The sequence below is a fragment of the Porites lutea genome, chromosome 1 (genome assembly GCF_958299795.1).
Source record: "Porites lutea chromosome 1, jaPorLute2.1, whole genome shotgun sequence".
Classification (NCBI taxonomy): Eukaryota; Metazoa; Cnidaria; class Anthozoa; order Scleractinia; family Poritidae; genus Porites; species Porites lutea.
In genome coordinates this window covers 48,418,878-48,424,063 of record NC_133201.1, presented here as the reverse complement: position 1 = coordinate 48,424,063, position 5,186 = coordinate 48,418,878, and the positions used below count along the sequence as shown (strand labels likewise).

The following is a 5,186-nucleotide window of genomic DNA, read 5'->3' as shown; positions in this document are numbered from 1 at the left end:
AATAAAAAGATAAGGAGAGAGAGGACAGCCTTGGCGGACACCCCTGTGGACCGAAAAGAAGTTGCTTGACCAGCCGTTGTTCATAATACAGCTTTCAGTGTTGTTATAAAAGGTTTTAAACCATTGGGCAATGGAAGGGCCAAATCCGAAAGAAATAAGTAACTTCCTTTTAATCATTAACCTAGATTTACCGCCTACAGACAAAGGTCGAAAATTTTAACTGACAAGCCACAAAGTAATGAAATTTTAACCGACAACCGACATATGGACCCCCTCACCCCCCCCCCCCCCCCCCCCAACAGACCCTCTTTAAAAACGCAATCAAGAAACAATTAACAACTAGCATGCCGACGCAATCTTAGATAACCGAGTTTCAATAGTTATCTTGAGTTATGAGCATGCTTTGAATCCCGCAGAAAAGAGGTCACGGTCCCAAGAAAGTGACAACAATTCACGATAATTACAAACTCAAACTGTGACCGTAACACTTGTATCGGGCCAAAAAACCTTGGTTGCATGATCAGTGAATGACAATTTTGAGCTGCAATACGGGCCAAAAAGTGCAAGTTATGCTGGCAGTGCTTTCATAGGAAAATATATGAAAAATTCTGGTCGTAGTGACGAATTATGCCCAAAGAGATCAAGGTAGACTTCCCCTCCTTAACACAGATATACAGTGTATATGTTGTGGTTCAATTCAGTCTCCTCGGTCATGTAAATTTTGTTTCCTTTTTTGGGGGGGTATGATAATGAATGCGAATGAGTTTGAAACAAAAAATAAAATAAAATTTAAACAAACGATAAAATTTGGCCACAACATATATATAGCAGATTAGCGAAACACACCTGTGCGTGCGCATCCAAGGGCTTGAAGATTCTTCCGGCTTTGGCTTTCAGTTTCGCGGAAAGAGAACTGACATTTTCAGCAACTAGGCAAGTCAAGCGAAACATCATGTTGGAAGCCTTAGTGGCATTTTTTGTCTACATAGCTGAAAGTTTTGCGGGAAGCGTTCTTGAAAACTCTTCCGTTACAACTCATTGTAGACAAGATCAGGAAGACATAAATAACAGTGATAGCCAGGAGGTAGAACGACTGCTTCCAGAAACTGACGCCTTAAACGACTTTACAAAGTTTGATCCTGAAAACGCTAGCGACACAATATTTCAGGAATTCGATCCTCCGCCTGGATGTTCCGGTAGTATGGCGTGGAAACTCTCCCGGCCTGCCCCTTGGAAGTCGTTTGTGATGTGTTTCAAAACGGTGTTTGCGATGCATTTCTTATGGGGTTCCAGCATTGCTTTACTCGCGATTACTGTTGTGGTTTTAGATTTCAACATAGCGGATTTGTGCTACGAAAAGACATTCACTTGGAACAGCATGCCAAAAATGATCCAGAGTATACGAGTCACCGGACAGGCCGTTGAAGGATTCTTTATCCAGCTTTGGCATTTTTTTATTATGCTGTGCATGTTTGGGTTTTCAACGATGAAGGAACTCAACCTTTTAATTATAACGATCAATCTCCTCGCTGCCTTCATGGACGCCTGTTATCGACTATTTTTACAGGTATTCGGCATCTATAAACGCCCCTGGATGTCTTACCCTCTAAATGTTCTATTTGCCTCAATAGTGCTTAGCAACAGCTTGATTTATAGCCAAGCACATCATACCTGTACAAATCTACAGCAAAACAAAACTGTTGAAGGTCACCAGTGTGCTAGCATTGCAATTCGTAACTGGTATACCTGCCACGTTTTTACTGGTTTACTACATCTTTCCATGGTATAACAAGAAAGGTGAGATTGAGAAAGTACTGATTGCTGGTGCAAGCCCACTAATTATCTCTATTCCCAAAGTTATGGCTCGCGCAGCTGCGCCGAAGTTCGACCTCGTTCACCCAGGAGTTTTGTACCTTTTGGCGAGCACGCTGTACTCGAGCTCAGCTGTGGTATTCCGTGTAATGCAGGCAGAATTGACAAACTTTTCACTCTTCGCTGCCTTGGGACTTGGTCATGCATTGGTCGATCTTGTTGAACGCTTAACCGTTACCATGCGAGATTACATATATGAGTACACTTATAAACTCTTGTCACGCTGCAACAACCGAACACAAACGAGAAACTTTCACGCTGCAAAAGCTCGAACGCCTCGAAGCATGCGCTTCGTTGCGGATGTAAGCATTCAGCTTCTCCTCACAGAACCAACAGCCCTAGTCTCCGCTGTGTGGTTTATCCAATTCTATCGGTATATGTACCCTGATGGCGCGAGACCTTCCGTTTCGAAGCTTGTCTGGGGATTTCTCGAGCGTTGTATTACTGGCCTGACCATAGATGTAGTTGTGAATACTCTGTCCATGTGGCTCCAGGTGACAATTTTCAACGTCGCTATTCTAAGAGTGTGGAACTCTAAGAAGATGCGTTCCCACCTAATCGCTAATATAGTTTCTACCGTGGTGTCTGTATTGTACTTTACAGAATATCTCTTTGCAATCGTTCGAGCCAAAAATGACCCCCATACAGCCAAAAGGTTTAATTTTAATTGTACACTGCCCTTTCACTCCTCTTTCTAGACGGACATTAAGTGAAACAGATTATTGAACAATTGTTGTTGTAAAGCGCCATTGGACAGCAATGGAAATGGTGCTATAAGAGTAAATGTTATTATTATTATTATTATTATTATTATTATTATTATTATTATTATTACTATTACTGATTTGTTTTGCTTAAGAGAAAACTGTGAATTCTGTAATCGATCGTGCAATTCTTGGAAACCGAACCTGTAGTTCACGATAGTTTGCTGATAAATAAAATCCTATGACATTGTTTAAAAAAATTAGTTCAGTACAGTGGACTCCCGATAACTCGAACCTTCAAGGGAAATCGAAAAAAGTTCTAGTTATCGGGAGTTCGAGTTATCGGGAGCTCGAAGAAAATAGCCGAGAGCCAGGTAAAAAACAGTTCTTATTGCACAGTGAACATTTAATCACATTTAATTGTAGAAATGTCAAGTGAAAATTAAAAGATACTTCTAGATTTTAAATCAGAACGTAACGTAACAAAACATATAGCCTAAATAGAGCATGCGTTTTACTGTTTTGAGAAGTAAAGTACGTTAGCCGGTGACAATCAACATCAGCCTCCATTAGTAAACTATAGTCCTACAACACGTTAATAGGAAATCCAAAATTCAATGTTTCGGACGCCAGTAGGCGGCTTTTTTCCCGACTTTTTAAGGGCTCCCTTATAAGGGAGTACCCCCCCCCCCCCCCCCGGCTCAAAACATGGTTCGAGTTATCGAGGGTAAAATTATATAGAAAATGACCTGAGGCGAAACGAAAATTGGTTCGAGTTAGCGGGAGTTCGAGTTATCGAGGGTTCGAGTTACCTGGGGTAAAATTACAGTGAAAGTATGAAGGAAATCCAGGGGAAATCGATTTTGGTTCGTGTTAACGCGAGGTTCGAGTTAGCGGGAGTCGACTGTAATTACTAGAAAGAAAGTGATCCGGTCGATGCGTTCTTGTGCTCTGTACTGTCAGATCCCACCTTAGAAGTTGATAGGCACCTCCTAATTTTCGATAACTTCAAAGGAAATATGGCCTAAGTAAAACCAATTTTTTATAATTCTTTCAGGTTGTTGTTTCTTAACCAAAGCATCTACTAACTAGATCAGTCAAACGATAGTAACTTGGAGAAATGAACGACCCCAACTTGATCCAACTTCTTATCTGAATATTGATCATACCTTTAAGTTAAACCTAACCAAATTATATGAAATAAAAATATTTCTGTTTTTTTTTTTTACTGATTAATAAGTTTCATACCGAAAAACAAACTGAAGCAACTACAGCCATTTCGAGAAAGGTTGTTGAGTTCACTGTTCTTCAAAGAAATGTAAAAGAATTACACGAGAGGGCGTAGACTTTTGTTAGCGGGAGCAAAGAAAGCAACAAAAGTAGCTTCGACAGCTATAGAGTCAGGGAGCGTGTATTGACCATATCCCATATTACCTTTGGAGATTGTCGCCTGTGCATTTTCTCCGACAACCTTTCTAGAAATAGCTGTATACACCTTAATCACGATGATACCCTCTATCTTTGCATGGGATAGAAGCAATGTCACGTGATCTCTCAGGGGGCAAACAAGTGAAAATTTCTGCTGATGCAAGAAATCGCGGTTGAGACGGTAATTGCAAATGATGGGTGGAAGTGATCATTGAGTAGCGACTGTAGTTGTCCTCACTGCAAATAACAATGACATAAATCTTGTCGAAACTCGTCTCTAACTGTACATTTTACATGACTATTAAATTGTCGCCTCCTTTTGATAGAATAAACCATCTCGACTAGTTTATTCAGTTTCTCGAAATCGCTGAATCTGAGCTCGAGGCTGGAAGTCGTCTGGCTCACCGTCATTAGCATTCACTCCAAGAGACATAGATGGAATTTGGGCAGAATACCTTAGGAGAATTCAGTTAATTCGTCCTTTGGGTTGGGGAACTACCCTAGGTCTTAATCTTTCCACTTTTCTGGAGTTGCTCCGCCACTTGTTCCACACCAGATGTGCAGTCTTCTTGATGCCTCAAAACAGAGTCAGAAGAGGAGTGGGCATCCTTTCTAGAATAGCGAGTCGTCAAGCAGCCACTATAGCCACAAATTGTTCCATCAACCTCATGAATCAGCATCACATTCACCACAAAGCAAATTTCCCCCTTTCTGCTCCTCGTATATCCTTCCCTATCTTCAAGCTTCCACTGTACAATCACATGCCACGCGATTAGATGCTTTGTGCGAAATTTGAGCGACTAGAAAGTACATGTGATTATATGATAAATTTTCCCGGTTAGTTACCCTTCCGGTTCTTTTTGTGTTGAATAGCTGGGGTAGGGTCAGATGTACTTTTAGCAGTTGTTTGTGAAGGGTCATGAACCAATCCATTCCAGGAAATGGGAGAGCCAGGATTTCTTCTCCAAAAATTTCGAAAATACCCCGGTCCACCCCCACCCTCCCCTCAATTAAAAACGTACCTTCCATAACAAATACAATTATTCCTCACCACTGCTTGCGAAGCGAGATTTATAAATTTGCGGGTATTCACGACCAGGGGATGCGATCCAAGCGAGGTGGAATCTGAGATTGTCTTTATATAAAATGGTAACCCGGGGTGCCACCCAACAAAGTTTTATA

At 41.2% G+C, this 5,186-nt stretch overlaps 1 pseudogene; it reads left to right on the top strand.

The window, feature by feature from the left end:
* Positions 1 to 908: 908 nt before the first annotated feature.
* On the top strand, positions 909 to 2,914 carry LOC140939215 (uncharacterized; annotated as a pseudogene).
* Positions 2,915 to 5,186: the final 2,272 nt, after the last annotated feature.